Genomic DNA, 21,025 nt, shown 5'->3' on the forward strand with positions numbered 1-21,025 from the left:
ATGGAGCATATATCACTTTTCCATGGACTAGGCAGCATTTCTCTCTCTCTTTTTTTATATCATGGCACACTGAAAAATGGATATTATTTTTTTGAGCCCACTATAGTAAATCGGAAAGGGATTAGCCTATATGGACTTAATGAAAAAAAAATAACATTATCAGAAATTATGTAATTATAAGAAAGTGAAATACAAATAGTTAATAAATATGTTAAATGTAAATTTTAGAAGAAATACACCTAGAAATTTTGGATTCTTATAATTTTTAAAGAACCTTCAATAAATATAGCTTTTTGATTTTTGTGTACTTGAAATAATTACAGATAATTATCATGTTCAATTATGACGATCAGTAATGATCTCTTAAATTTCTTGATTTTCTTGACAGTCACTATTGGTGATATATTTTAGTTGAATAAGTAAGTAATATAAATTTTAAAATCGTTTTCATTTCTATTCTTTTAAATTGTATTTTGAGAACCTAACATTTTTTTTCCATTTACAAATGTAATGTTGAAATTAAAAATGAAGTGAATGGGTTTAAAATTCATTGAAATTTTTCTCATCCAATGTTTCAAAATAAGGTTTTCTTTGTAGAAAGTGCATGCAATTTTAAGATGATCACCTTGCCATTTTTATTGCTTGAGTTTTGATTTTGTAGACTGTAAGGAAAACAAAGAGAATTATAATGACAGCAATGTTTAGTACGATTAGGTATTAATTTATTTTAGGAAACTATGTGGTGGTGTTTATTTATTTTAAATGTTTTTTTAATTGCATTTTAAGCAGTAGTCTCTTTTTTTTATGTTTATTGATAGCAAGTAAGGACTTTTTATTTATTTTTTATTTATTTTTTATAAATATATTTTATTGATTTTTTACAGGGGGGAAGGGAGAGAGATAGAGAGCTAGAAACGTCAATGAGGAGAAACATCGACCAGCTGCCTCTTACACACCTTTTGCTGGGGATGTGCCTGCAACCAAGATACATGCCCTTGATCAGAATTGAACCCGGGGCATTTCAGTCCACAGACCGATGCTCTATCCACTGAGCCAAACCAGTTTTGGCTTTAGCTATAGTTTTGAAATTGTGGTGTGAGGTGGGAGATTAGTTGTTTACCTACGCTGCCATCTTGTTTTTTCTCTTATGTATGACCATTAATATGTTAATGTATGATTCCTCTACTCCTACTTTCCTCTGAGTTTTTATCATAAATGGGTGTTGAATTTTATCAAATACTTTTTTTGACAGTTAGTTATGTGATAATGCGATTTGATTTGATTTTTATTTATTTAATTTATTTTTTTACATGCTATATCACATTTATTAATTTTTTAAATATTGTACCAGCCTGGCATTCCTAGAAGAAATCTCACCATGTATGGTGTGTGATCTTTTTCCTTTCTTTTAAAAAAATATTATTATTTACAACACACCAGAATTTATACTCCTCTTAAATACATTTATATTGAAAATTCTGAAAGCCAACTTAAAATATTCCTATTTAAAAATAATCTTTATTTTTGCAAGATTTAGAAATGTCCCCCTTCCTTCCCTTTAACCTCTCCCTTCCCATCTCCCAACTCTAGGCCTTCATCACCCTATTGTCTGTATATATGGTTATGCACATATGTATAAGGGTTCATTGGTTGTTCTCTTCTCCCCTCTCCCCTGCCTTCCCTCTGACGTTTGACAGTTAATTCACTTCTTCTCTATCTCTGGATCTGTTTTTGTTCATCAGCTCATTATATTCCACAAATGACTGAGGTCATGTGATACTTATCTTTCTCCGACTGACTTATTTCACTTACTTCACCCCAAGCAGTGATACATGGCGTAATGTGGTGAGTAGAAGTAATGACCATCTCCCTGTCTCCTAGACTTTTTTTTATATATTTCCCAGGAAAATTGGATCAGAGTAAGGAGCCCATCCCAGAATAAACTTACCCCTGTGGGATGTTCAAGGGGATAAATGTTGGCCATTACCTGCCATTTTCAGCATAATAAATGCATCACTGTAAAGGAGCCCTGTAGGAATATACAGTGATATTGGCCACTGTCAGAGGGTTGGACATTGAGGATTCTCACGATCACAACCTCCTGATACATAGAGTCTGTCACAAGTTGTGTCCTTCCAAAATACTCCTCATGGGCTTCCTCAGGCTTGTCCCTCCCATCACTGCACATGTGCATCACCTAAAAGGGTAAGGATCGGGTCCAGCTTACTTTCATATTTTTAACACTTTGAGGAAGCAAGGGTAAGCAGGGCAGGGCAGCGTCACCATTGAGCATGGCCACCATGATTTCATTGGGTCCTTGGACTTGGGATGATCCTGAAAAGAGAACAGAGATAGAGTCAGGGTGGGCTGGGGACAAGATTTGTGCAGATGAAGGTGGGTTGACTATACACATGATTGGCTATTTTCATCCTACCAAAGTTCTGGGATGAAATTCTGAAAATGGTTGCTGGATCTTGGGAAAAGGAAGTCTGTTTTCAGACATGAACTATACACACAGAGCTAGGAAGGAGCTGGAAGTGTTGGACAGAAGAAGTATAGGCCTGACTAAGGTGAGGTTCGCAAAGGACTTAGGGCACAAATATTGAGGAGGCACTCCCTTTCTGGATTTTAGGGTCTGAAAGACCTGAGAGGAAATGTCTCTTTACATTTTGTGCCATAGGTTCCTCACTTAACTTAGGGAGGGATCTGAGGAATGTGACCGCAGGAGAAGGGAAATAGACATGCTAGATCCTTCAGCTCAGGTTCTGTCCTTGTCTATAGGAGAGAGGGATCCAAAGGAGCTCTGATGGCTCTGGATGGATAGTGGGTAAATGCTGAGAAAGAATTTGAAGCCTCTTGGAGGTATAAATGGTTAAAAATCATTAATGATGTCTGCCAAGAGCTTGGGATGAGAAAATGGAGGCATACAAGCTAATTGTTGCCATCCTTATTCTACATTATCTTAAGGCCAGGCTGCTATGATACTTGCTGCCTCCTCAGGTGACTGAGGCAGGATGTGTAAAGGTGTGTGTGTGTGTATACACCTGCTATGATACATGACTGCCCTGCAAAGTCCAAAACATCAATGGTGTCAGCACTTGTAGATAAAGGAGCAATAACCTTACCCTGTTCCAGACACCTTCTACATGCTGATGACTCACTCCCAAATGCACATGTTTTGTACATAATGTCTAGTGACCCAGTGGTGGGACCCTGCTTTTTGAGGGACCAGGATCATAGGGGCCCCTTTGCCTTGGACCAACAGAAAATCACATGGCCTCCATCTTTTCCCACCTCATTCCCTTTCACAGACTGGCCAAGGCCAGCTTCTGATGTTCCCTTCTAGAACATGTAAATTAGTGGTAGTAGTGAGGAAGGAACTGTAACACACCTCAACAACCACTTCAACTAGGAATTTGGTGGCCATGGCCATGAAGTTAGTTGCCCAGGTCCCTGGTCTCAGAGATCTTGCTGTTCAGGAATACTCTAGGAAGGGCTGGCCCAGAGAATGGAAGGGAAGATGTTCCAAAGGCCATGCTCTCATTAAGTGGAGGGGAATATGCTTTATATATGGGGGAATGGATCGTGAGCTGTTGGAGGCATGTGGTATATAATTGTGCAGGATCTTAGGGACCATAGAGATGCAGATGGAGCATATATCACTTTTCCATGGACTATGCAGCATTTCTCTCTCTCTCTTTTTTTATATATCATGGCACACAGAAAAATGGATATTATTTTTTGAGCCCAGTATATTAAATCAGAAAGGGATTAGCCTATATGGACTTAATGGAAAAAAATAACATTTTCAGAAATTATGTAATTATAAGAAAGTGAAATACAAATGTTAATAAATATGTTAAATGTAGATTTTACAAGAAATACACCTAGAAATCTTGAATTCTTATAATTTTTAAAGAACTTTCAATAACTATAGCTTTTTGATTTTTGTGTACTTGAAATAACTACAGATAATTATGTTCAATTATGATGAACAGTAATGATCTCTTAAATTTCTTGATTTTCTTGACAGTCACTATTGGTGATATATTTTAGTTGAATAAGTAAGTAATATAAATTTTAAAATCGTTTTCATTTCTATTCTTTTAAATTGTATTTTGAGAACCTAACATTTTTTTTTTCCATTTACGAATGTAATGTTGAAATTAAAAATGAAGTGAATGGGTTTAAAATTCATTGAAATTTTTCTCATCCAATGTTTCAAAATAAGGTTTTCTTTGTAGAAAGTGCATGCAATTTTAAGATGATCACCTTGCCATTTTTATTGCTTGAGTTTTGATTTTGTAGACTGTAAGGAAAACAAAGAGAATTATAATGACAGCAATGTTTAGTACGATTAGGTATTAATTTATTTTAGGAAACTATGTGGTGGTGTTTATTTATTTTAAATGTTTTTTTAATTGCATTTTAAGCAGTAGTCTGTTTTTTTATGTTTATTGATAGCAAGTAAGGACTTTTTATTTATTTTTTATAAATATATTTTATTGATTTTTTACAGGGGGGAAGGGAGAGAGATAGAGAGCTAGAAACGTCAATGAGGAGAAACATCGACCAGCTGCCTCTTACACACCTTCTGCTGGGGATGTGCCTGCAACCAAGATACATGCCCTTGATCAGAATTGAACCCGGGGCATTTCAGTCCACAGACCGATGCTCTATCCACTGAGCCAAACCAGTTTTGGCTTTAGCTATAGTTTTGAAATTGTGGTGTGAGGTGGGAGATTAGTTGTTTACCTACGCTGCCATCTTGTTTTTTCTCTTATGTATGACCATTAATATGTTAATGTATGATTCCTCTACTCCTACTTTCCTCTGAGTATTTATCATAAATGGGTGTTGAATTTTATCAAATACTTTTTTTTGACAGTTAGTTATGTGATCATGCGATTTGATTTGATTTTTATTTATTTAATTTATTTTTTTACATGCTATATCACATTTATTAATTTTTAAATATTGTACCAGCCTGGCATTCCTAGAAGAAATCTCACCATGTATGGTGTGTGATCTTTTTCCTTTCTTTTAAAAAAATATTATTATTTACAACACACCAGAATTTACACTCCTCTTAAATACATTTATATTGAAAATTCTGAAAGCCAACTTAAAATATTCCTATTTAAAAATAATCTTTATTTTTGCAAGATTTAGAAATGTCCCCCTTCCTTCCCTTTAACCTCTCCCTTCCCATCTCCCAACTCTAGGCCTTCATCACCCTATTGTCTGTATATATGGTTATGCACATATGTATAAGGGTTCATTGGTTGTTCTCTTCTCCCCTCTCCCCTGCCTTCCCTCTGACGTTTGACAGTTAATTCACTTCTTCTCTATCTCTGGATCTGTTTTTGTTCATCAGCTCATTATATTCCACAAATGACTGAGATCATGTGATACTTATCTTTCTCCGACTGACTTATTTCACTTAGCTTAGCCCCAAGCAGTGATACATGGCGTAATGTGGTGAGTAGCAGTAATGACCATCTCCCTGTCTCCTAGACTTTTTTATATATTTCCCAGGAAAATTGGATCAGAGTAAGGAGCCCATCCCAGAATAAACTTACCCCTGTGGGATGTTCAAGGGGATAAATGTGGGCCATTACCTGCCATTTTCAGCATAATAAATGCATCACTGTAGAAGGAGCCCTGTTGGAATATACAGTGATATTGGTCACTGTCAGAGGGTTGGACATTGAGGATTCTCAGGATCACAACCCCCTGATTCATAGAGTCTGTCACAAGCTGTGCCCTTCCAAAATACTCCTCATGGGCTTCCTCAGGCTTGTCCCTCCCATCACTGCACATGTGCATCACCTAAAAGGGTAAGGATCGGGTCCAGCTTACTTTCATATTTTTAACATTTTGAGGAAGCAAGAGTAAGCAGGGCAGGGCAGCGTCACCATTGAGCATGGCCACCATGATTTTATTGGGCCCTGGGACTTGGTTTGATTCAGAGATGGAGTTAGGGTATGCTTTGGGCAGGATTTGTGCAGATGAAGGTGGGTTGACTATACACATGATTGGCTATTTTCATCCTACCAAAGTCCTGGGAACAAATTCTGAAAATGTCTAGGGTGGAAACAAGTATCAAGTTTTACTTGATTGTAAGGAATTCAAGGGAATTTTGGGAAGACACCTTGTCCCACTGCTTCTTGTGTTCAGCTTTGTACTTCACTGCTTCTTGGCCCCATGTGTTTGCTTTCTTTCTTGGTCAAATGGTTCTTGTGTTTAGTGATGGTAATCTTCTTCACTTTTTCTGTACCTTTATGCATCAGAGACATTGAAAGTGCCATTGGCATCAAGATCAAAAGTCACTTCAATCTGAGGAACACCATGGAGTGCAGGTGGTATATCTGTAGTTCAAACTTGTCAAGTACAATAGGTTGTTATTTGTGGTTATGGTGCACTTGTCTTCATAAATGAGCACACCTGGATGGTGGTCCCAGTAGCTAGTGAAGGTCTACATCTTCTTAAATGGGTTGATAGTATTGTGCTTGATAAGAACCGTCATGGCTCTGGTGGCAGTTTCAAGCCAAGAGAAAGAGTGACTTGCAAATCTCTAATGTTTTCCAAGTTGTCTCCAGATAGGATGGCTTCCTGGATAGCTGCACAGCAAACTACATGAAGGTTAATGCTCTGAATCAGTGTCTTTCTTTTGAAGAAGTCATGTAGAAGTTTCTGAATCTTGAGAATATGAGTAGAATTACCCAGCAGAACATTATCATGGATCTGATATTTGTCTAGCTTTGCAACCTGAAGGGCTTTCTGTTTAGTGTCCAGTGTGCCACAGGATAAGTGAACATTCAATTCTTAAACTTGGGCATTGGTAATGGAAGGAAAGAAGTTGTTTCCTCATAGAGTCACTCAACCTCAATACTGGCCTGGGTGCTGGATGAGAGAGAACTCTTACCATATTCACAAACAGTACAGGGGCAGTGGTCAGCCCTCTTGTTCTCAGTGATTTCTTAATGCTTGCCCTTGAACTCCACAATAAAATGTTTCACCATTCGATTGTTAACAGTCCTTTGCACCTAAGTGGCTGTCTCCAGCTGTAGATATAATCCCAAAGATGAGATTCCATCTTCAACAGTTTTGACATCAAAAGTGCAACCCCCCTCAGTCAAAGATCAGCTCATTTCTTTCAGCTCTAACATTTTGGTTTAAGCTATAAACAAAAGCAACAGCAGTTGGATCCTTGATGATTCTAAGTTTATTGAAACTGGCAATGATTCCAGTGATGCAGAGTCATTAAAGTAAGGTGATATTGTAACAATAGTATTGGTCTTCCCAAGGTAGGCTTCTGTGATTCTCTTCATCTTGCAGAGAATTTTCATTATAAAATAGAGGCCCAATGCATGAAATTCGTGCATTGGGGGGGGGGGGTGTTGTGTCCCTCAGCCCAGCCTGTACTCTCTCCAATCTTTGAGGGATGTTCAACTGCTCTCTCACAATGCATGACTGTTGGCACCCAACCACCCACCTGTCTGATTGCCCCTAATCGCTTCTGCCTGCCAGCCTGATCACCCCCTAGCTACTCCCCTGCCAGTCTAATCAAGGACTAACTGCTCTCCTGCTGGCCTGATTGCTTCTAACTGCCTTCCCCTGCAGGCCTGATCACCTGTAACTGCCATCCCCTGCAGGTTGGTGTCCCCTCCAAATGTCCTACCTTGCAGGTCTAGTCACGCCCAACTGCCCTCCTCTACCAACCTGTTCACCCCTAACTGCCCTCTCTTGTAGACCTGATTGCCCCAACTGCCGTCCCTTGCAGATCTGGTGCCTCCCAACTGTCCTTCCCTGCTGGCCTGGTCACCCACAGTATACTCCCTCTTCCAGCCATCTTGTGGTGGCCATTTTGTGTTCACATGGGAGGGCCATCTTGTGTGTTGGAGTGATGGTCAATTTGCATATTACTCTTTTATTAGATAGGATGGTTGATTGATTTTATCAATTTTTTTTCTGCATCTATTGATATGGCATGTGATTTTTATCTTTCCTTTTATTTATAAGACGTGTTTATATATATTAATTTGCAAATAGTATATTAGCCTTGCATCCCTGGAATAAATTCCACTTGATCATGGTTATGATCTTTTTCATGTATTGTTGGATCTGGTTTGCTAATATTTTGTTGAGGATTTTAGCATCTATGTTTATCAGGGATATTAGCTTATAATTTGCTTTCTTTATAGTATATTTATCTGCTTTTGGAATTATGATAATGCTGGCTCATAAAGGGTGTTTGGAAGTATTCCCTCTTCTTGAATTTTTTGAATAGGTTGAGGAGCATAGGTGTTAGTTTTTCTTTAACTGGCAAATTTTGCTTGTGAAGCTATCTGGCTGAGGCCTTTTGTTTGCTGGAAGTTTATTACTGCTTCAGTTTCCTTAGTTGTTATTATCTATGCAGGTGTTCTGCTTCTTGCTGCTTCCTTATGTTTTGGAAGATTATGTGTTTCTGGGAATTTGTCCATTTTCCAAGACTTTCCAATTTGTTGGTCTATAGTTGTTCATAGTACGTTCTTACAATCCTTGGTATTTCTGTGATGTCAGTTGTTACTTTGCCTCTTTCATTTCTGATTTTATTTATTTGGGTTCTTTGTCTTTGTTTCTTGGTGAATCTGGCTAAAGGTTCATCAATCTTGCCTATCTTTTCAAAGAACTAACTTTTGGTTTCATTGTTCCTTTGTTTTTGTTTTTTTAGACTCTATGTTATTTATTTCCACTGTGATCTTTATTACTTCCTTATCTTTACCCTAGCTAGTTCTTTTAGGTGTCGAGTTAGATTGAGATTATTCTTGCTTCTTGAAGTATGCTTGAAATGCTATGAACTTCCCTCTCAGAATTGCTTTCAATGTGTCTTTTAGATATTGAGTAGTTGTGTGTTCATTTTCATTTATTTCTAGGTAAATTTTTATTTCTTCCTTGATCTCCTTGTTACTACCTTCATTGCTTAATACCATGCTATTTATCCTCCATGTGTTTGAGTATTTCTGAGTTATTTTTATTGTAGTTGATTTCTAGTTTCATGCTATTGTGACCTGATATTTCATATGATTTCAATTTTCTTGAATTTGTTAAGACCTATTTTGTGTTTTGACATGTTTTGCTCTGTTTTTCAGAATGTTCCAGGTATACTCAACAAGAATGTGTATTCTGCTGCCTTGTTTCAGCGTGGTGGTTAAGGTTGTTAATTGTGGTTGTTTTTTTTGTTTGTTTTTTTTTTGGTCTGGAAGTGCTATCCAGTGTATTGTAGTGTAGTGCTAATGTCCCCTACTATGACTTTATTGCTGATCCTATCGTGAGTGCATATATTTTATGAGGGTATGTTTTCTTGTTGGATTAATCCTGTTAGTATTATGTAGTGACCTTCTTAGTCTGTGCTTATGTCCTTTGGAGGTCTATTTTGTCTGGTAGGAATATTGCTACATCAGCATTTTTTTACATTTCCATTTGCATGGGATATTTTTCCCCCCATCCCTTCATTTTCAGTTATTTTGAATCTTTTGTTCTGAGGTGGGTCTCTTGTAGATAAAATATACATAGGTCATATTTTATTATTTATTTAGTTGCCCTATTTCTTTTTATTGATCATTTAATCCATCTAGATTTAACATTATTTTTGATAATTATTTATTGCCTTTTTAAAATACATATATTCCTCTCTCACTATTTCTTATTTTCTTATAGCAGACCCTTTAACATTTCTTGTATTACTGGTTTGACAGTAATGAACTCTTTTAGCCTTTTTTTGTTGTTGTTGTGTGTTTGTTCTGGGAAGCTCTTGGTTTCAGATAATTGCTTTTCCTTACTTTGCATACCATGCCAATTCCTTCTGACATGAAGTTTTTTTTGTTGGAAAATCAGCTGACAGCCTTGTGGGACCTTCCTTGAAAGTAACTAACTTTCTCTTTTGATGCCTTTAAGATTCTCTTTTTGTCTTTAACCTTTTTATTTAAATGTTAATGTATCTTCATGTGGGTCTCTTTACATTTTTCTAGATTACTAGTCTCTCTGCTTCTGAACTTGTGTGACTTTTTCCTTCATCAGGTTAGGGAAGTTTTTTGTCATTATTTCTTGAAACAAGTTTTATATTTCTTGTTCACTTTTTTCTCTTCTAGTATGCCTATGATGCTGCTATTATTATGTTTCATGTTGTTCCACAGTTCTTTTAAGGTATCCTCATTTTTAAAATTATTTTTTTCCTTTTGTTCCTCTGACTGAATTTTCTTTTTCTTTTTTCTTCCTACTTCGTTTTCCTTCTGGCAACCATCAGTTTATTCTTTTTATCTATGAGTTTGTTTTTTTTTTTTTTTGTTTCATTTTGTTTGTTTATTTGTTTTGTTTTTAGGTTACACACATACGTAAAATCATATGGTATTTGTCTTTATCTGTTCAACTTATTTCTCTTAATGCAATACTCTCTAGGTCCATCCATATTGTTCCAATTTGGGATACTTCATTCTTTTTTATGACTGAGTAATATTCCATTATATGTATATACACACACCACATCTTCTTTATCCATTCATCTCTCAATGGATACCTAATTGCTTCCATGTCTTGGCTGTTGTAAACAATGCTGCAATGAACCTAGGGGTGCATATATGTTTTGAATTATTATTGTTTTTGTTTTCTTCACATAAATAACCAGAAGTGAAATTCCTGGATTATGCAACGCCAATGCTGACCAGCAGACCCTGAGTGATGAATGAATGGATTACTCTAACATAAGCTTTGATGTGAACAAGAGGGCTAAAGGACTGCCTGGCTAAAGGAACCAGAGAGCCTCGATTGCATGTCTTGTTAGGCTTTTATTGTAGCAGCAGTTTGAGATAAAGTTTATCTTTTAGATGTAATCAGTAGAGTAAGTAAACTTGGGAAGACACATGTGTTTGTAGTGTCCTTTAAGCAAGGACACCCAAAAATTAAGCATGAAGATTCCAGAAAACACCAGGGTCTATGCATACACAGACTTGTTTGGAAAGGTCAAGGAATAATTAGGGGCACCACCTTAGGCACTCCCCTAAGTTGGAATTTCAATAAAAGTGTGGGCGGCCTTCTGCTCACTTCCCTTTTCTTGGAATGTCCTTCTTACAAACTTTCCAAGTATGTTTTGTGTGCTCCTCAATGATGCAGTAGTTCTATTTTTAATTTTTTCCATAGTGGCTATACTAGTTTACAATCCCACCAACAGTGCATGAAGGTTCTTTTTTTATCCCATCCTTGCCAAAAGTTGTTATTTGTTGTCTTTCTGATAATTACATCTGACAGGTGGTTTTAGTTTGCATTTTCCTGATTATTTGTAAGGTTGAGACTTTTTTTTTTTTTTTTGCATATGTAATGTGTTTGTTGTCATCTGTATGTTTTCTTTGGAGAAATGTATATGCTGATCCTCTGTGCATTTTAAAATTAGACTTTTTAATGTTGAGTGTATGATTAGTTTATGTATTTTGGATATGATCCCCTTTTTAGATATATCATTTACAAATATGTTGCCTTTTTGTCTTGTTGATAATTTTCTTCACTGCATAAAAGCTTTCCCACCACTATTTAGTAAAGAGACTTTTTCTCCCTAGTGCTCAATAATAAGAACTACACTAATTCTCCCTTATTTATAGTTTTGTTTTTCAAAGTTTTAGCTACACATGGTCAACTGTGGCACAAAATATTAAATGGAATATTACATAAATAAATAATTTCTATATATTCAGGGTGGCTCCAAAATGTATACACACTTTAAGAGCTCATAGTCAATTGATGTTTCTTTATTTTCAGATTTAACCATTGAAATTAATAATGTATAATATGTGTGTAGACATTTTTTTGGGACACACAGTATATTTGTTGAAGTTCTCACGGAGATTATCTGTTCTTCTTTCAAGTTTGTTGAACATTTAAAAAAACATATATTATTTATTGGTTTCAGAGAGGAAGGAAGAGGGCTATAGAGATAGAAATATCAATGATGAGAGAGAATCATTGATCAGTTGCTGTATACACCACAGTGGGGATTGAGCCTGAAACCCAGGCATGTGCCCTGACCAGGAATAGAACTGTGGCCTCTTGGTTCAAAAGTCTATACTCAATCTCTGAGCCATACCAGTCACACTCATTGAACATTTTTATAATCAATGCTTTGAACTCTTTAACTGTACATTGCTTACCTCTGATTTACTTAGTTCTTTTTTGGGGGTTTTATTTCATTCTTTTGCTTGGAATATATATATCCCTATTTTCTAATTTTGGTTGTTTCTTAGTGATTGTTTTCATGAATTGGGTAAAGCAGCCACCACTGCTAGTCTTGAGAGTGGCCTTGTGTAGTAGTTTCCCCTTTGTAGACTCTGTGTACCAGGCGTCTTTGGCCAGCTGTCTGGAGCTGGACGTGGCATGGGTTGCACATAGACTTTGGGACATATTGCACCAGGGCCAATTTGATAAGCCAGTTGGAGCTGGAGCTAAAGCTGGTGGAAGTGCTAGGGGCAGGTTGTACCAGAGCCTGGACCTGTAGCTGAAGTGGGCATGGTCTGGGGGCAGGCTAGGAGACAAGCCTCAGAGGCAGGAGTTGTAGTTGGAGCTAGCTCCAATGGCTGGTAGTCATTGGAGGAAAGTCTGCTCAGGTTCAGAGCTGAAGCCAGAGTGGATATGAGCCACTGAGAGTCCTGGGACAAGCAGGGACGATTGGAATTCCTAAGAGCAAGCTTCTCTGGAGCCCAGAGCTATGTCTGAAGAGGGCATAGGCTATGGAAATTCTTGGAAGCATGCCACAGGGCAGAGGTAGGTCTGGGACTAGGGATGTACTAGGACAGCCTTGGTGGGCCATATAGAATTCCTGAACTATACTCTTGTTTGCACAGTCAAGGTGGACAGAGAGTGCAACAAATGATGCTTTCTGGTACCTCTGACAAGAGATTTTCTGGAGCAGTGGTGGAGATTATGGGAGAATTGGAATTGGCAGCATTTGTATCCCAGGACCCAGAAGTAATACAAATGTTGAATGGACTGACAGGCACCAGTTTCAGCTTTTTAGAAAATGCCAAGTTCTGCTTCCATTTATAAAAGCCACAAGAGCTTATCACTTACACCTTAACAAACAGTTAAATCAGGATGATCTGTAAGACCATAGAGCCCTTCAGAGAACTAGCTAATGAGGCAAGAAGGTGAAATGAGTTCCAGAGAGTGACAGGTCTCTCCAAAGGTAGATAGGACACATGAACTCTTTCTATGTTGAAGAATACAAAAACAGGAAGGAAAGAAAGACTTGGATTTTAATAAATTAATAAAGATTGAGTAAGTGTTAGTAGGACAGTTTGGAATTCTTGGAAGGTTGATATTCCCTTACTAGCCATTTTCTGCAGTTATCCTCCAGTGCTCATGAGAAGATAGAGGCAGGGCAGGAATTCAGGAAGAGTAACCCTTGGAACATAGGCACAGAGCTGTATCCACTTCCCAGACTCTTTGAACTTTTTATAGGATTTCTGCTGGGAAATGGGTAAATGTAAAAGAATCTTTTATTGGTGGTGAAAGGTAGGAACTCTCTTGAGGTAGAGATCCCACAGTGTAGAAAATGAATGCCTTTCTCCATTAAGGGAGGGGCAGGAAGTTTACCCATATAAGAGCACCTACAAGGCAGAGTTCGCCTGTCATAGTGGGAAGGAGAAGAAATGTTCAGAATGTTCCACTTCTGTAGTCCAAGTGCATAGGGCTTGTCTAAGATTGAGCCTGGAGCAAGAAAACCAAGAACTTCCAATACCCTTAGAAAACATGTTACAACAAACAAGCCATATCAGCCTACTCTGAGATCAATAACAGAGACCCCCCTTGAGTGACAAAGTTAGATAGTGCCTGCTAAAAGCTGAAAGTATACACTCAAAAAGAGTCCTGACACCTCATACCTCACATTAAGAACTGCTTAATGTGGTCTGTGGTGCACTTCACACAGTTACAGCAACAAAAGACCAACACACTCAGCTCAATACTAACTAAATGGCCTCAATCTCACACACTAGTGGCTTGACATATGGAAAAGTGAACTATTTGCATGTATAAATATTACTTCTCTCATTTTATCCTGGTCTTTTGCATACAATGTCCACCATTCAGTCAAAAATTATGAGATATGCAGAAAGCAAGAAAAGAATTATTAAGAAATAAAGCAGTGAATACAACCAAACAAGATAATGACCAAAATTTGGAACCACCAAGCAGGATATTAAGTTAACCATGATTTATTGCTGGAATGCAAGGTTGGTACAATATCTATAAATCAAGTAATATAATACATCACATAAACAAAATGAATGATAAAAATCATATTAGTAGGTGCATAAAAAGCTTTTTCCAAATCCAGCATCCATTTATGATAAAAATTCTCAGCAAAGTGCTAATACAGGGAACATGTCTCAGCATAATAAAGGCCAAATGAGACAAACCCTGAGCTTACAATTGACTCCATGGGGAAAATCTAAGAACATTTCCCTCAAGAGCAGGAACAAGACAAAAATGCCCACTTTCACCACTCTTATTTAAGCCACAGCAATCAGACAAGAAGAAATAAAGGGCACCCAATTTATTTTCAAAAAAATATTTATTGTGGAAAGTATTATATGTCTCCCATTCCCCCCATTGACCTCTTTTAGTCCATGCTCACCCTACAAAAGGCATCTAAATTTAAAGAAAGAAGTAAAACTGTTATTATTTGTAGATGAAATAATACTATATAGAAGAACCCTAAAGATTCTATAAAAAACAAAAAACTACTAGAACTGATGAGTGAATTCAGTAAAGTAGTAGGATACTTAATAAATATTTACAAGTATTTGAATATATGTTTTTTTTAAATATAACTTCAGAAAGAAAGGGAGAGTGTGAAAGAAATATCAATTAGATGTCAATCAGCTGCCTCCCGCACACTCACTGGGTATAGAATCTGAAACCCAGACATGTGCCCTGACAGGCAATTGAACCAGCAACCTTTTGGTGTATGAGGTGACACCCAATCAACTGAGCCACACTAGCCAGGGCAAATTAGTTGCATTTTTGTACACCAATAATAAACTATTAGAAAAGGAAACTAAGAAAAAATTCTTATTTACAATTGCCTCAAAAAATAAAATACCTAGGCATAAACTTAACCAGGGAGGTAAAAAGCCTGATACTCAGAAAACTGTAAGAAAGAATTAAAATAAAATACAAATAAATAGAATCATATGTTGTGCTCATGGATAGGAAGAATTAAAACATCCATACTGCCTCAACAATCTATAAATTTAATGTAATCCCTATAAAAAACCTATGTCATTTTTCACAGAACTAGAAAAAATAATCTAAAAATTTATGTGAAACTATAGCAATCTTTAGGAAGATGAACAAAGTTGGAGGTATCACACTACCTGATATTGAACTATAGTACCAGAAACTAGCATGGCACTGGTTATAAAAACAGACACATGGATCAATGAAACAAAATGGAAAGCCCAGAAATAAACTCATGCCCATATGGTCAATTAATATATGACAAAGGAGAAAAGAATATATAATGGAGTTAAGACAGTTTATTCAGTAAATTGTATTGGGAAAATTAGATACATGCAAAAAAATGAAGCTAGACCACTTTCTTACACCATACAGAAGAATAAACTCAAAATGGATCAAAGATTTAAATGTCTCAAGCCATATAACTCTTAGAAGGAAGCATAGGCAGTAAAACCTGACATGCCTCTTAGCAATATATATTTTATCTGATATAACTCATTGGGCAAGGGACACAAACAAACAAACAAACAAACAAAAAAAGAAATAGGACTACATCTAATGAACAAGTGTTTGTACAACAAAGGAAACCAACAAAATGAAAAGAGAACCTGCTAAGTGGGGGGAAGATATTTGCCAATGATCTACCTGATAAGAGGTAAATATCCAAAATTTATAAAGAACTCATACAATTCAATACCCTCAAGTCCTCACAAACAATCCAATTAAAAAATAGGCAGAGGACTTGAATGGACACTTATGCAGAAAGGACATACAAATGGCCAATACACATATGAAAAGATGATCAACATCACCGATCAGCAGAGAGTTGCAAATTAAAATTACAATGAGATATCATCTCATACCTGTCAGAATGTCTAATAAATAAAAAAATAAATGTTGGCATGGATATGGTCAGAAGGGAACCTTAGTGCACTGTTGGTGGAAATGCAGATTGGGGCAGGCACTTGGAAAAAAGTATGGAGGTTCCCCAAATAATTAATAATGGCCTGGCCAGTTGGTTGAGTGTCACCCCATGCACCAACAAAACATGGTTCCATTCCCATTCAGGGCACATGCCTGGGTTGTTGGCTCAATCCCCAGTAGGGAGTGTTTAGGAGGTAGCTGAAAAATGTTTCTCTCTCACTGATGTTTCTCTCTTTCTCTCACTCTCCCTTCCTCTCTGAAATAAATGAAAACATATGAAAAATTAAAAACAGAACTGCCTTCAGGGTATATATCTGAAGAAACCTGAACCAATAATTCAAAAGATTATATGCACCCCATTTTAATTGCAGAGTTACTTATAATGAAAGTAACCCAAAGGCCCATCAAGAGATTACTAGATAAAAAAGTGGTGGAATATTGCTCAGCCATAAAAAGGAATGAAATCTTACCATTTGCAATAGCATAAATGGATCTAGAGTGAAATAAGTCAGACAGTGAAAAGCAAATACAACCATTTTAGTTATATGTGAAATCCAAAGAGCAAAATAAACAAAATGGAAACAGACCAATTGATACAGAGATTAGACTAGTGATTGCCAGAGGGGAAGGGTGTTAGGGGCCTGGGCGAAAAAGGTGAAGGGTTTAAAAAGTACTAAAAAATTAGTCACAGGGCTGTATAGCATAGGGGATATAGTCAATAATATTGTAGTAACTATGTATGGTGCAAGATAGGTACTTGATTTATGGGTGAAGAAGGGACCACATTGTAAAGGATATGATTGTCTAACCACTTTGTTGTACACCTGAAACTAATCCAAAATAATATTGTATGTAAATTGTAATTAAAAAATAAAATTTAAAAAATCTCAGATAATATAGTTAGTAGAAGCTTCTTAATGATAATAAACATTTAAATGTCAGCATTTAAAAAAATCAAATAAAAACCAAAAGAAAAAGAATGAGAAGGAATACAAATAATAGCTATCATTAATATGCTAAAAGCTCTAGTGGCAAAGATAGACAACATGCAAAAACAGTTGGAGTATTTCAGCAGAAAGATAGAAATTACGATAGAAGGCTAGAAATAAAAATGTACTATCTAAGATAAAGAATTACTTTCCTATGCTTATAGTAGACTGAACACAGTCAAGATAAATGATCTAAACTGAAATGCAAACAGCAGAAGGAGTGAAAAAACACCCTTTCCCTAAATAAAACAGAACATCCAGATCAGGAACTTTTTTTTTTTAAACTCTAATACTTGTATGTAATTAGAATCCCAAAAGGGAGGGAGGTAGGGAGAGAGAGATCAGGCAAGAAATATTTGAAGAGATAATGGCTGAGGTTTCATTTATAATTTCTGTTCAAGTAAACAACTTTCATCTTTTATAGTCATTTTTCTTGGATGTTACCTTTATAAGTTTAATTAATAAGCTTAAAATATTTTGAAATTGTAGATATTTTTAACCAATTTGAGATATAATTCACATACCATACAATTCACCCTTTAAAAGTGTATAATTCAATGCTTTATATTCTATGCATAGAATTGTGTATTTATCCCTGCCATAAATTTTATTATTATAATTATTATTATTGTTATTATTATTTTAATATATGTTTTTATTGATTTTTCACAGAGAGGAAGAGAGAGGGATAGAGAGTTAGAAACGTCGATGAGAGAGAATCATCGACCAGCTGCCTCCTGCACACCCCCACTGGGGATGTGCCCGCAACCAAGGTACATGCCCCTGACCGGAATCGAACCTGGGACCCTTCAGTCCGCAGGCCAACGCTCTATCCACTGAGCCAAACCGGTGCCGACATCCCTGCAATAAATTTTAGAACCTCTTCATTACTTCAAAAATACAACTTAGAGCCATCACCCCATATGTTAGTCATGTTTTTCCAGAGAATTACCTTTTGTGGCTGTTGTGAGGATTGGCAACTCTGAAATTTTCAGATGTAGCTATAGGCTGAAAATTCTAGAAGGTATTTGTAAAATCCACTGTAGATATTATAGTATTAAGTTTGAAAGCAGTCTGGATATAGAATTCCTTCCTTTTTGAGAGATCTCTATCTTTTAAGACATTTGATTGATGAGCCCCACCCTCATTATAGATAGCAGTCAGCTTCACACATAGATTGTTGATTTAAATATTAATACATCTAAAAGCACCTTCACATAATCTTCCAAAACTCAGTCAGGAAGAATCTAAAAATCTCAATAGACCAGTGACTTTGGAGGAAATTGAAACATTCATCATAAAGCTTCCAGCAAACAAAAGCCCAGGGCCAGATGGCTTCATAGGAGAGTTTTACCAAACATTCAAGGAAGAACTAAAACCTATCCTACTCAGACTATTCCAAAAAATTCAAGAGGAAGGAACACTTCCAAACTTCTTCTTTGAAGCAAGCATCACCCTAATACCAAAACCAGATAAAGACAACACAATGAAAGAGAATATCCCTCATGAACATACATGCCAAAATCCTCAACAAAATTCTAGCAAATCGGCTCCAGCAGCACATCAGAAAGATCATACACCATGGCCAAGTAGGATTTATTCCGGAATGCAAGGATGATACAATATACACAAATCAGTAAACGTGATACATCACATAAACAAATTGAGAGATAAAAATCATATAGTCATATCAATCGATGCAGAAAAATTATTTGATAAAATCCAACACCCTTTCCTGATAAAAACTCTCAACAAGGTGGAATATAAGGATCATATCTCAACATAATAAAAGCTATATATGATAAACCCACAGCAAACATCATACTCAATGGGCAAAAACTAAAACTATTCCCTCTAAGAACAGGAATAAGACAGGGATGCCCATTCTCACCACTCCTGTTTGATATAGCACTGGAGGTACTAGCCATTTCAACTAGACAGGAAGAAGAAATAAAAGGCATCCAAATTGGAAAAGAAGAAGTAAAATTGTCCTTATTTGAAGATGACATGATATTGTACATAAAAAACCCAAAAGAGTCCATCAAAAAACTAATAGACGTAATAAATGCATTCGGCAATGTAGCAGGATAAAAAATTAACGCCAAGAAATCCATGGAATTTCTATACACCAACAGTGAATTTACAGAAACAGAGATTAAAAAAGCAATCCCATTTACCATTACACCAAAAAAACTAAGATATCTAGGAATAAACTTAACTAAGGAGGTAAAAGACCTATATGCGTAAAACTACCCGACACTGAAAAAAGAGATAAAGGAAGATGTAAAAAGATGGAAGAACATACCATGTTCATGGATTGGTAGAATCAACATCATCAAAATGTCCATACTTCCCAAAGAAATTTATAGGTTCAATGCATTTCCCATTAAAATACCAACGGCATATTTCACTGACCTAGAAAAAACTTTTCAAAAGTTCATTTGGAACAACAAAAACCCCGAGTAGCCACAGCAATACTGAGAAAGAAGAGTAAAGTAGGAGGGATCTCAATACCAGATTTCAAGCTGTATTACAAAGCCACTGTTCTCAAAACAGCCTGGTACTTGCACAAGAACAGACATATAGATCAATGGAATAGAATTGAGAACCCAGATATCAACCCAAATCACTATGCTCAATTAATATTTGACAAAGGAGGCACAAGCATAGAATGGAGTCAAGACAGTCTCTTCAATAAATGGTGTGCGGAAAATTGGACAGATACATGCAAAAGAGTGAAACTAGATCACCAACTTCCACCATACACAAAAATAAACTCAAAATGGATACAGGACTTAAATGTAAGACAGGAAACCATAAAAATGCTAGATGCATCTACAGGCAGCAAAATCTCAGACATATGCTGAAAGAACTTCTTCGCTGATACTGCCCCTAGAGCAATGGAAGCTAAAGAGAAAATAAACAAATGGGACTATATCAAAATAAAAAGGTTTTTTACAGCAAAAGAAACCATCAACAAAACAACAAGAAAGCCCACTGTATGAAAGAACATATTTGCAAATGTTATCACTGATAAAGGTTTAATCTCCAACATCTACAGACAGCTTATACAATTTAATAAAAGGAAGATAAATGATCCAATTAAAATATGGGCAATGGACCAAAATAGAAGGTCCATTTGACTTCTTTTGAAAAGTCAAAAGAAGACAGAAGGAAGGCCAAGGGGCACATGAAAACATGCTCAAAGTCACTAATTTTCTGAGAGATGCAAATCAAAACAACAATGTGGTACCATCTGACACCTGTCAGAATGGCTATCATCAACAAATGACAAGTGCTGGTGAGGATGCGGAGAAAAAGGAACCCTCTTGCACTGCTAGTGCGAATGCAGACTGGTGCAACCACTATGGAGAACAGTATGGAGTTTCCTCAAAAAAAAAACACTGTAAATGGAACTCCCATTTGACCCAGTAATCCCACTCTTAGGAAAATATCCTAAGAAACCAGAAACACAAATCAGAAAGGAAATATGCATCACTATGTTCATAGCACAATTTACAATAGCTAGGATTTGGAAACAGCAGATGATTGGATAAAAAAACTATGGAATATCTACACAATGGAATACTATGCTGCCATAAAAAAGAAGGAATTCTTATCATTTGCAGCGACCTGGATGGAACTGGAGAACATTATGCTGAGTAAAATAAGCCAGTCAATGAAAGAAAACGACCACATGATCTCACTCATTTGTGGATAATAAGGAACATTATAAACTGGTGAATAAAAAGATAGATACAGAGACAGTAAAGAAACAAACATACTGTCAAATTACAGCGGGAATGGTAGGGATATATGGGGGAGATAAGAGATCAACCGAAGGA

At 36.4% G+C, this 21,025-nt stretch overlaps 1 protein-coding gene and 1 long non-coding RNA gene across 2 annotated transcripts in view; both read left to right on the forward strand.

Annotated features, from left to right (window-relative positions):
- The first annotated feature begins 10,309 nt into the window (after positions 1-10,309).
- LOC311628242 overlaps positions 10,310-21,025 on the forward strand; it is a 1,314,020-nt gene continuing 1,303,304 nt past the window's right edge. The window contains exon 1 of the long non-coding RNA XR_014795984.1: positions 10,310-10,355. This is a non-coding gene — a long non-coding RNA (uncharacterized lncRNA). The remainder of the gene's footprint in view (positions 10,356-21,025) is intronic.
- Positions 18,044-21,025, forward strand: part of LOC311628228 (tigger transposable element-derived protein 1-like) — a 457,475-nt gene continuing 454,493 nt past the window's right edge. Inside the window, exon 1 of the mRNA XM_084895274.1 lies at positions 18,044-19,423. The gene's annotated coding sequence lies outside the window, so the exon portion shown is untranslated. The remainder of the gene's footprint in view (positions 19,424-21,025) is intronic.

This window comes from Pipistrellus hanaki (genome assembly GCF_964339955.1).
Source record: "Pipistrellus hanaki genome assembly, chromosome: 9".
Taxonomy (NCBI): domain Eukaryota; kingdom Metazoa; phylum Chordata; class Mammalia; order Chiroptera; family Vespertilionidae; genus Pipistrellus; species Pipistrellus hanaki.